Below are 12,102 nucleotides of genomic sequence, written 5' to 3' on the forward strand. Positions count from 1 at the left end.
CTTTGACCACTCAACAACATGGATGAATCTCAAAATAACAATGCTAAGTGAATGAAGCATAACAGCTCCACTCCCCAAAAAGAGAGTATATACTGCATTATTCCACTTATATAGCTTGCTATAAAATGCACACTCATCTACTATAACATAAAGCAGATCAGATCAGTGACTGCCTAGGGATGAGGTTAGGTGACAGAAGGAGCAGATTTTACAGGTGATGGATATGTTCTTTATCTTAATTGTGACAGTGTCAAGGATATAGACCTATGGGTTACAACTTAACAAATGGTATACTTTAAATATGTACAGTTTGTATTTATGTCAATTATATTTTTATAATAAACTTAAAAATTCAATCTGTGCCTCCTTTCTATTAGGTTATTGGGTAGGTTTTTTACTAACTCAATACATTTAATGATTATAGGTCTATTCAGGTTTTTCCTTCTTGAGTCAGTTTTGGTAAGTTGGCTTTATTTATTTGACCTATGAGTGAGTTACTTATAAGTGTGCTTTTAAATTTCCAAATATACAAAGTTATTCTGGTCATCTTTTGTTTTAATTTCAATCTTAACTGAACTGAGAAAATATAATCTGCATAAAACCCACTGGTTTTTTTTTTGAGACTTGCCTTATGAATTCAATATGTGTTCCATTTTTTAAAAACTGCTTTAAAAAGTATATTCTCACCTATTTGATGCAGAGTTCTGTAAAGGCCCACCAAATCAAGCTTGGTGGTCATTTGTTTAAATCTCAAATTTTTTGTCTGTTTGGCCATCAATTACTGAGAAAGGTATGCTGAAATTTCCTGCTTTGTAGATTTATCAAGATTTTCCTATAATTGTATCTATATATTTCTTCCTGAATTCTATCTATGCATTTTGTATTCTATCTGTATTCTATTTTGAGGCCATACCATTGGATGCACAGTGATTTAGAATTATTATAGATAGCTTCTTGGTTAATTATTCCTTTTATAATTTTTTGTGAAGATTTTTAACTCTAATAATGATTTGTACCTTCAAGTTAATTTTGCCTACTATTACCCTGCTATACCAGCTTTCTTTTAGAACATTTTTCCCTATCTTCACTTTCAATCTCTCGAATTCTTTATTTTTTATAAAATATGTCTTTTATAAACTACAAAGAGCTGGATATTTTCTATTCAATATAACTATGTTCCAGTTATCTATTACTGCATAAAAAACTACCCCAAAACTTAGTGGTAAACAACAATCATTTTATTATTCGCATGGTTGAATTCTGTGGGCCAGAAATGCTAGCAGGGCACAGCAGAGACAGCATGTCTGTCTCTCTGATCCACAGTGTCTGGGATTTTAGATGGAATGACTTGAATAGATGCAGATGATTGGAATGTCTCAACAGGAGCTATTGGTCTGGGACCTCAGTTCTTCTCCAGGTGTTTGCTATGGCTGGACTCTCCAACATGGTTCCTTCACTCACTCACATGGCTGACAGTTGCTGCTGGCTGTTTACTGGTAGCTCACTGGGACTTTAACCAGTGCCTACATGTATCCTCTCCATCTGTCCTGGGTTTCTCACAGCATAGTAGCTGAGATCTAAGAGCGAATATCCTAAGAGGCATAGGCAGAAGCTGCAAGACTTCGTGTGGCCTAGCCTCAGAAGTCCCAGAAAGTCACACTCATTTGGTCAAGCAAGTCCCTAAAGCCAGCCCAGATTTAAGGGGAAGAGAAAAACAGACTCCACCTCTGAATGGCAAGAAGGAAAGAAACTGATGATGGCTACTTTGGAGACAAGCTATCATACACCACCCTCTGGCCCCAAGTCCCTCCCACATGCAAAATACACTCACCCTCTCCTAAGACCTTCAAAAGTATCAGCTCATTATGGCATCAGCTTGATATCCAGAATCTTGATATCTAATTCAGGTCCAGGTGTGATTGAGGCTCCTCAAATGCAGTTCCTCAGGGACAGCTACTGGAGTATAGCTCCTCTTGATCTGAATAGAGAGACAAATTATCTGCTCCCACACACCCAACATACAAATGTACAATAGTGAGACTAACTGAGGCTAACCAAAATAGACATTCTCAGTCAAAATATGAAGAAAAGGAGGAAGGAACAAGAGACACACAGCACTTACTGTTCCATAGCAATTCTGCAAATTAATTAGACACGTCACCAGTTCCTTAATTACAACCTAGTCCTACTACCTGAGAATATTTCTCTTGAAGTCTTGGCTCCACCCTCTGAGTCATCTTTCATTTAACATAAGAGATGGCTAATGGTTGCAAAAGAGTAAACTTCTCAGCCTGCTTCTTCAGTGTAGATGGTTGGAAGTCCAAAGGCCTGTTTTCATTTTTTACTGTTCCTATTCCTTTTAATCCAAGCTGAAGTTGCTTCTTTTAGTACAATTTATTAAAAACCTTATAGATTTTCTATTAACCTTATTTCATAGGTTCACCCCAGTAGACAGAGTCATACCCACCTTCTCTGTCTTAAGTTCTATGTGAGGCTATTATAAGAAAACACCTTTTAAGATCCTTAGAAGCCTTATTGTTTAACACAGAGGGTCTAAGAGGTATTCCCTTAATATCTTTAGACATCTTTCTAATCTATCTGAAAGATTCTATGAGGTATTGCCTTCACAAAGGGATTTACAGTTGCCCCCTTGAGATCTTTACTTTGAGGCCATGTTTTATTGGCAGCATCTTGAATTGTATCTTTGCTCTGAAGCCATTTCTTTAAAAGTCACTGCCCATCCTCAGTAAGTGGGAATGAGAAAAAGTTATTTTCTAACACAATAATCCTGGGTTGGAAATATTTCCCCCTTAAGTTCTGCTTAAAAATTTAATAGTTCATTTTTTTAGCTCATTCATCTCTCTATATCTTATTACAGGAAGCTAGAAGTAGGTACGTAATACTTTTCACACTATCTCAAAATCTCTTTAGAGAAATTGAATTCATTAGCTACATTTCTTATCTTCCATGTTACCACACATAATAGTGCTAACAAACCTTGCACCACTATATAACAAGTTTCCTTTTATCCAGTCTCCAATATACTTTTCTCACTGTGTTAAAGCCTACATTAACAGCTTCTACCCACCACCAAGTCCCAAAGCCAATTCACAGTTTACATTATAACATCACTTCACTACACACAGGTAGTAAATTCTGTTTCAATTATCTATTGCTTCAAACCAACTACCTCAAAACTTAACGGCACAGAACTTCAACCATTTTTATTATGCTCATAATTTCTGAGCATCAGGAATTCAGAGGTACAATAGGAACGGTTTGTGTCTGCTCCATGATATATGAGGCCTCAAGTAGAGTGGCTGTCTAATGGCTGAAGATGGCCAGACTGGATCCATAAGCCTGATGCCTGGGTTTTTCTCCATATGACGTCTGCTGAGACTCTCATGCCCAAAATAACTCCTTCACTCACATGGCTGGCAATTGATGCTGGCCATTGACAGGGGACTCAGATGGGCCTTTCCTTTTGCTTGGGCTTCTCACAGCATGGCAGCTAGGTTCCCAGACTGAATGTTCCATGGGAGAGCTTTCCAAAAATGAATGTTCAAAAAGGCTAGAAGAAAGCTGCAAAACCTAGCCTTAAGAGTCCCAGATTGTCACTTTGGGCACATTTTATTGGTCAAACAAGTCAATAAAGCCAGCCCAGATTCAGGATGACTGGAAGAATAAACTTCACCTCTAGGTGGAGGTATAGCACACATGTAGAGGAAAGGAAATAACGTCAGTCATCTTGGAATCATGCTACAATAGATCTGTCTTTCAACTGTAAGTGTAATTCATTTACTTTAGTACAATTACTGATACATTTAGATGTATTTCTGCCATCTTTTACTATGCTTTCTATTCATTCTATCTTTACTATGATATTTATCACATTTTCCTTTCCTGCTTTCTATAAGACTGAGCAAGTAAACAAAACATCAACTCAATTAATTACGACAAAGTGAAACAACCATGTAACTACCATCCAGATCAAGAAATGTAGTATTACCAGCACTCTAGAATCCTCCCACATCCTCCCCCTCCTAATCACTCTCACTTTCTTCTTCCTCAAAGATTACCATAACTTCTAACGTCATATGTTAGGGGTTTTAGCTCTATATAAATGTAATCATATGTATTTTTTTGTATCTGGCTTCCTTTATCCAGTTTATCTTTATTCAACCATGATCTTGTGTGTAGGAGCAATTTATTCATTGCCATTGCTTTACAGTATTCCATCATATGACTATACCACAATTTATCCATTCTAGAATTGGTGTTGTCCACTGAGTTTTAAATTTCAATGACTGTATTTTTAAAAAGCCCTACTTTTTCAAAACAAATCTTTAGGGCACCTTTACCCATGGGAATCCTGTGTGGCCTAGACTGAGGTTATTTCTACAGGAAAGTTTTACATTTGCTTCAGCCTGACACTGTTAAGACTGAGATACAGTAGGGACATGGGATAAGTATGATCAATTTTTCTTGCCTATGATGAAAATGCCGATATATAAGTAGTATAGTAACAGGAGGGACTCCATTTTAAGGCTAAGTAAGATTCCATTTTAAAAACCAGGGAGTTAGGAGGTAAGATTCCTAACAAATCTTATGGTAATTAAACAACCAACCCTATCTTAAGACAGGAAAAGTAGTCCTAAATGGTTTGTTCCCACTGCTTGAGAATAACCACTATCTTGGAGAAGAGGATCAAGAAATTCCTTGTGCTAAGTTTATCTTACAGAATATCTAGCGGACTGACTATGGACGACAACACAATGTCTCTGATTGGGGACAGACATCATGAGACTACATGTCAAGCCTACACAGCTTTCCCCCTTTTGCCCCATTCCTGAAAGCCTGAAAAGACAGAATTGTAAACCCTTAAGCATACCTCCTCACTGAGGTTGCCTGCACTCCCCTTTCTTTGAATGTGTACTTTGCCTTAAATAAAGACTTCTAAATGCTCAACTTACTGTGTTTTACCTCTGCACTCTTCCAGTAGTAAGCATCTTTTATTTTTATATATATATTTTTTATTTTGGTATCAGTAATCTACAATTACATGAAGAACATTATGTTTACTAGGCTCCCCCCTTCACCAAGTCCCCCCACAAACCCCAGTAAGCATCTTTTTTACTTTGCTACTTCATTCAATTTTCTGGACTTGAGAACTGGTCTTCTCTCTCTGTTCTACTTTAGACAAGCCGGGATGGGCTACTGAGATCTTGGATTTGGGCTTGCACGTTCCCGTCTCCTGGGTGAAGCACTGCAGCTGTACGATCATGCTCTTTAATAGCCTGCCTACAAATTTCCTTTCTTTGCCTTTGGGAAGTTCTCAGAACATAATCTAACTCCATCCAGTGCTCTGCGGCTCCCCAAATCCTTGAAGTGGACACTGGATGCCAAGTGACCCTGGATTCAGGAGTTGGGTCGGGATTTGCCATATGCCGAGCAGGAATCCAATGAGCTTCCATTTCTTCCCCCTGTTCTTCCTTGCCCTCTGCAGCCTGCGTGGCTGCTGCCCCTTGCTGCTACTCTCGCTTAAATGAATTCCTTTACCTACTCTTGTCTAACCTGTTAGAGAATTCTTTCTCAATCAAGGTCAAGAACCTTCCCCCATCCAGGCTGAGGTTTCACCTAGTACACAGGGAGACCCCTCCCCAGGCACGGCTGCACAACAGGACCATCACTGATTCAGAACTACTTTACAATTTCCGGCTTTGGGTTTCCTAGATTGCAGAGCAAGAGGGACATTTTAAGCCAGAGTTACAAGAGTTAAGTCCATTGTAACAAATTATCAGAAAAAAAGAATGTTTAAATCAAAGCTCACACGGTATGGACAAACTTCCTTGACATCGACATCACTGGACAGATATTTTTCTAGATCATCTTTTCAATAATGTGGCAACCTTTGAGCAACCTAGCTAACTTTATGGAGGGAGATAGCAAAGTCTCCTGTTCTGTATGACTGTTAAAACTGAAGTCTGTTAGTTACACAATGCAGCCATAGCTTTATTTATGAACTTACTACCACTTTGGTTTTCAATTCCCTCTTCATTTTTTGCCCCTGAGGAATTTCCTTACATGTTTTATAAGCTCAGCTATGGAATTTAAAATAACGTTTATTATGTTTTATTCAGAATTTGACTAGGAATCTTGAGTGCATTTTTTGCCTTTTGTCAAATATAAAACATATGACAGGAAAAAATACAAAGGCCATAAGAAGTGAAACTCAAAAAGAGGAAAAGAAAAAAGAAAAAAATTCTGCCTTTTATCACAGACAGGACAGAGTACTCATGGAACCATGATTATCTGCAGTAGGAAGATTTTAACTAAAGGAGTGTATATTTTACCCTCTTGTCTGGATCTCTGTGCTCTGGTGACTAATGGAAGAGAAAAACAACCAAGCAGATATACCAAGGCAGTTCTAAACACAAAAGGCATTACATTATGAAGGCAGAATCCTTCAATCAGGCTGACTCAAATTATACAATGAGGGTCTAAAGGAACTGAGAAATGATGTATTAAACATATACCTAATAGTCTCCTAACAGGTTTTCTTTTCTTTTCAGTAACCTTCTGACCTCTTTCCACCAGGTACTGTATAATTACATATATCTGTAGGAATAAAGGGGGCTGAATAAAAACTTTCCATCAGTAGTAAATATAAACACTGTTTAGCTAGAAAGTAGTTAGGGATGAAAATAGAAATAAGAAACAGTAAATGAAATACAGACCATGGCACAGTATCAATAAAAAATATCTTTTAATGTCCATGAAAAATCCATGTAATACTACAAATTATTCATTTGATATATATTACGTACAAAGTATTATATTAAATGATAGGATATAAATATGAATTAAGAATCAAGCAAATTTATCAGCAAGATAGAGCAATAAACACCATAAACTTTAAAGTTGAAGGGTCCCCACCAGTAAGATGGCAAACTTCTGGCTTCTCTTCGGGGTCCTCAGTTCCCGCCGGCGCCACCTGAAGCCCAATCACTTCTCGCCCCCCTCCCAATCCCAGCACCTAGCCAACAGCCACCAGCCCCGTAGAAGTGACACCCCAATCAATTCATGCCCCCTCCTATATAACCCAGCACCTTTCCCTAATAAAGCAGAACTCTCCGGTGAATTGCTGCTATGTGTAGCTCCTTTCCTTTCATTGGTGCCGAAACCCGGGAGACGGGACACCCCAACTGGGCCCCGTCTTCCCCTGACACCAGCAGCAGCTTGCCCTCGTCCTCTTTTTCCGGCGCTGGCTCATCACACTCACCACTCCTCTCTGGCCTTTAGGTAAGTTTTCCCCCCGGAGTGGGCCACTCTTCCCCGAGCTATCGCAGTGCCATTGACCGTGATCGTCCGGCAAGGCCCTGACGCTCGGGGATGAGGAGGGAACGCTCCCCGCCTCAGGCCTTCACGGCTGCGGAGGACCCTCAGGCCCCTCCTCCAAAAGCCATAAATCCCCGCCTCAGGCCTTCACGGCTGCGGCGGACGCTCAGGCCCCTCCTCCGACAGTCAAACGCATTCACCATCCCTTCCATCAGTGCTGAAAGTTTTTAAGCAAAATTTCCCCAGGGTGGGCCACTCTTCCCCGAGCTATCGCAGTGCCATTGACCGTAATCGTCTGGCAAGGCCCTGACATTCAGGGATGAGGAGGGAACTCTCCCCGCCTCAAGCCTTCACGGCTGCGGCGGACCCTCAGGCCCCTCCCCAAACAGCCATAAATCCCCGCCTCAAGCCTTTACGGCTGCGGCGGACGCTCAGGCCCCTCCTCCGACAGTCATAAATCCCCGCCTCAGGCCTTCACGGCTGCGGCTAACTCTCAGGCACCCCCCTCCAACAGCCATAAACGAGGTGACTCCTTTGTGGATGAGAACGCTCCCTTTTCCCCCCCTCCTCCTTCTGCTCGTCCGCCGAAAACGCCTAGCGCTAGGTACCTCGTGACTCCGGCACTCTGCCTTCTTAGGGAAGTCTGGGTGACGACCCACACTTCCCAAGAAATTCCAACTCGTATACGAGTTTCCGCAGACCACCAAGGATCATCGGGGACGCCCTTTGTCTCCTTGTGGTCTGCTTCCAGTCCGAGGATCTCCGTTCATCTTCCCCTGTTTGTCTCCTTCTCTGTCCTTTAGCCATGGGAGCCTCCTCATCCCTCCCTGAAAGTTCACCTCTTGAATGCCTGCTTAAGCATCTGGCTACCCTCTCCCTGATGCCTGATATAAAACCAAAACTTCTCCGTAAATATTGGTCCCAAGATTGGCCGACATATCCCCTAGACAATAAAAACCAATGGCCTGCAGGGGGAAATCTTGATCCTAACATCACTCGCGATCTTTTTAACTACTGCCAGCGCCTGAAAAAATGGAAGGAGATTCCCTATATCGAAGCTTTCCGCCTCTTCCTCTCCCCACCCCCTCCCAAGTTCTCCTAGCCTACAAGCCGCCGCCCCCGCAGAAGCCTCCCGTTCACTCCCTTCCCCTTCTTCTCCTACAACAGCCCTTCTACCTTCCTCCCCAACCATCTCCTCCCCCATCTCACCTCCTCCACCTTCATTCCCTGCAGATTAAGCCTGAGCCTTTCAGCCCCCCTTTAACTAGGTCCCAGGGGCCTCCTCCGTCTTTGCCCTCATCACCTGTTTCTCCCCTGTTAGGGACCGCCTTTGTCTTCTCACATGTTTGTAGAGAGAATGGGAAAGCACCTCCCCCCATGTCTGAACGCAGCATGGGAAAGCACAAGCTAGAGAACAACCAGTGCAGTCCTTAGAAGTTATCTGTCCACAAAAACATATCTTGCCAAGACTCCTCACTCTGAAAATAGGGAGACCTTGAAGATGTGTAGAAACACCGCCCCTGCTTCTAGCTATGCCCTTCCCCCACTTGCCGATGTGGCAGGAATAGAAAACAACATATTCCATAAGCAATTAACTGGAGCCCTGCTGTAGCTCAGTAGAGCATGGGACTCTTAACCTCAGAGTCATGAGTTCAAGCCCAACTAAAGCAGCAGAGGCAAGCAGCTGGGCTGCTAGCTGGCGACATGTGGGTCCGATTCTATCTTTCTTTATTTTCTTTGCCCCCCTTCTGCACTTCAGGACCTGCTCGACTAGGCACGGCTAGACCGCGTCACTCCCCCACAGACTGAGCCAGAACCCTTCAGTCCCCCTCAGACTCAGTCCCGAGAGCCTCCCAAAATTATCGCCCCCCTCCGGGAGGTAGCAGGATCTGAAGGCATCGTGCGCGTTCACGTCCCTTTCTCCTTAGGAGATTTAGCCTAACTAGAGAAACGCCTAAGTTCCTTTTCCACTGATCCCATGACATACATCAGGGAGTTTCAATAGACCCTCCAGTCTTACAGCCTCACACATCATGACATTTTCATGCTCCTGGTCAATACTCTCCTCCCTGAAGAGCGTAGACGAGTTTAGGACTTCGCCCAAATGCAGGCTACTGAAACCCACAGGACTGACCCCACCTATCCCCCTGGCCCCACTGCTGTCCCCGAACAAGACCCACACTGAAATTATAACACCGCCATGAGTCTCCGCTCTCGAGATATTTTTGCCTCCTGCTTAATAGCAGGTCTGAAAAAGGGCAGCTTGTAAAGTAGTCAATTTTCAAAAGCTCCAAGACATAATTCAAAAGAGAGATGAAATCCCCTCCGAGTTCTTAGACAGACTCACTCAAGCCCTATTACAGTATACCAGCCTGGACCCAGAAACACCTGAAGGAAGACAGGTCCTTATGACATACTTCCTAGCTCAAGGCTACCCTGACATTAAAGCTAAACTCAAAAAGTTAGAACAGGGCCACGCTACCCCACAGACTGAGATCCTAACAGTGGCCTTTAAAGTCTTCCATAAGCGGGAGGAGGAGAAAGAATGCCGTAAACAAAAGGCTGATCAGGCCAATTTCCAGACGTTGGCCCAGCTGATAAAACCACAACCTAGGCGCCCCTCTACAAACAAGCCCCCCCAAGAGCTTGTTTCAAGTGCAGAAAAGAGGGACATTGGTCAAGGGCGTGCCCCTCCCCCAGATCTCCTACCACCCCATGCCCCAGATGCCACAAAAAGGGCCACTGGGGGTCTGATTGCCCAACCACCCGAAGGGGAGGCTGGACGAACAACCCCCATCCTAAGCCCGCCGTAGTGGGGCTGGCAGAAGAAAATTCATGGGGCCTGGGGGCTTCCCGCCCGACCATTTCCATCACCAAACAGGAGCCCAGGGTTACTTTAACAGTAGACGGTCACCCCAGCTCCTTCCTCCTAGATACAGGAGCCACCTTCTCAGTCTTGTGAGAATACCGGGGCCCTACCACGCCAGCCATTACTCCTATAGTCAGAGTAGGAGGTACGGTCACCCCATCTCCTTCCTCCTAGATACAGAAGCCACCTTCTCAGTCTTGTGAGAATACCGGGGCCCTACCACGCCAGCCATTACTCCTATAGTCAGAGTAGGAGGTAAACAGATTTTCCCATTAAACCCCCCACCCACCCTTTGATGCACAATCCAAGACAATCCCATACCTTTCTCCCACTCCTTCCTGGTTATGCCCCAGTGTCCCATCCCTTTACTAGGACGAGACATCCTTTCCCTCCTCCACATTTCCATAACTATATCCACTCCCATAGCCCCCAGTACTCCCTTTCTGATGGCCCTCATAGCCGACGACCCCCCTCTACCCAATGAAAGCTCCGGTTCTGCCCTCATACACCCTGTAAATCCCAAAGTTTGGGACATTACAAGCCCCTCCGTGGCCCTATGTCCCCCTGCCTCTATCAAATTATGTGACCCCTCTCAGTATATCTGTCAGGCCCAATACCCCCTAACCACTTCAGCCCTCATAGGCCTTCAACCCATCATTCAAGCAGACCCACTCACTCCCCATTTAATACCCCCATATTAGCTGTTAAAAAAACCAACGGATCTTTCTGCCTTGTCCAAGACCTTCGCCTCATCAACATAGCCATTGTCCCTATCCATCCCTTAGTTCCAAATCAATACAGCCTCAGCATCCCACTTCTCAGTCCTAGATCTCAAAGACCCATTTTTCTATCCCTCTAGACCCCTGCTCCCAAGATTTTTTCATCTTCACCTGGACGGACCCATACACAAGACATTCTAAACAACTCACTTGGTCAGTTTTGCCACAAAGCTTCCGAGATAGTCCCCATATTTTTAGACAGGTCCTAGCTCAGGACCTCAAACAGTTTCATCATGATCACTCCAAGTCCACCTTATAATACATAGACAATCTTCTACTCTGCAGTCTCTCGTGGGAACAGTCTCAACTTGACACTGCCACCCTACTTAACCTTCTAGCTTCCAGAAGTTACCGAGTAACCCCCGTCAAAGCTCAAATCTCTTCCCCTCCTATCACTTACCTCAGATTCCTTCTATCTCAACAAAGAAAGTCCATTACCTTAGACAGAAAATGGCTCCTCTCTGACCTGCCCATTCCCAAAACCAAGACAAAAATCCTTTCCTTTCTAGGCCCTTTCTAAGCCTAGCTAGATATTTTAGAACGTAGATCCCTAACTTCTCCCTGCACCCTGTTGGCAAGACCCCTATACAACCCTCAGCAAGAGCCCCCCTAAAAAACCATTATCCTCCTCACCCCGACACTCCTTCATTAAGCTCCGTCAAGCCCTTGTAGAAGCCCCAGCTCTCCATCTTCCTGATTCGTCGAAGCCCTTCTCATTATACATTCATGAGAGGTCCACTCAAGCTCTAGGAGTCCTAGGACAATATTATGGCCCATCCTTTGCCCCAGTAGCTTATCTCTCCAAGCAATTAGACCCCACAGTTCAGGGATGGGCCCCCTGCCTACGAGCATTAGCCGCTAGACAGCTCTTGCAGAAAGAAGCTCATAAACTGACATTCAGAGCGCCCCTTACCATTCTGTCCCCACATCACCTAAAAGATCTCTTAACCTACAAAAGTTTACAGACTCTCCCTCCCTCCAGACTCCTGATCTTACTGTCCTCTTTCCTCCAAAATCCCGTTCACCCCCTTTGCCATCCATACCCGAATCATGACTTTTTCCTCCTTTACTGCTCTCGCTTTTTTTCCTCATTCCTATTGTCTTCCCCACCACCCC

The 12,102-nt window shown here is 43.8% G+C and overlaps 1 protein-coding gene across 3 annotated transcripts in view; it reads right to left on the reverse strand.

The window, feature by feature from the left end:
- Positions 1 to 12,102, reverse strand: part of AHCYL2 (adenosylhomocysteinase like 2) — a 194,582-nt gene that overhangs the window by 146,260 nt on the left and 36,220 nt on the right. The window contains exon 2 of one of the 3 annotated variants that reach the window (XM_073238473.1): positions 1,832 to 1,978. The exons of the other annotated variants lie outside the window; for them this stretch is intronic. The gene's annotated coding sequence lies outside the window, so the exon portion shown is untranslated. The remainder of the gene's footprint in view (positions 1 to 1,831; positions 1,979 to 12,102) is intronic. 3 annotated transcript variants of the gene reach the window in all.

The sequence above is a fragment of the Manis javanica genome, chromosome 6, assembly GCF_040802235.1.
Source record: "Manis javanica isolate MJ-LG chromosome 6, MJ_LKY, whole genome shotgun sequence".
In the NCBI taxonomy this organism is placed as follows: Eukaryota; Metazoa; Chordata; class Mammalia; order Pholidota; family Manidae; genus Manis; species Manis javanica.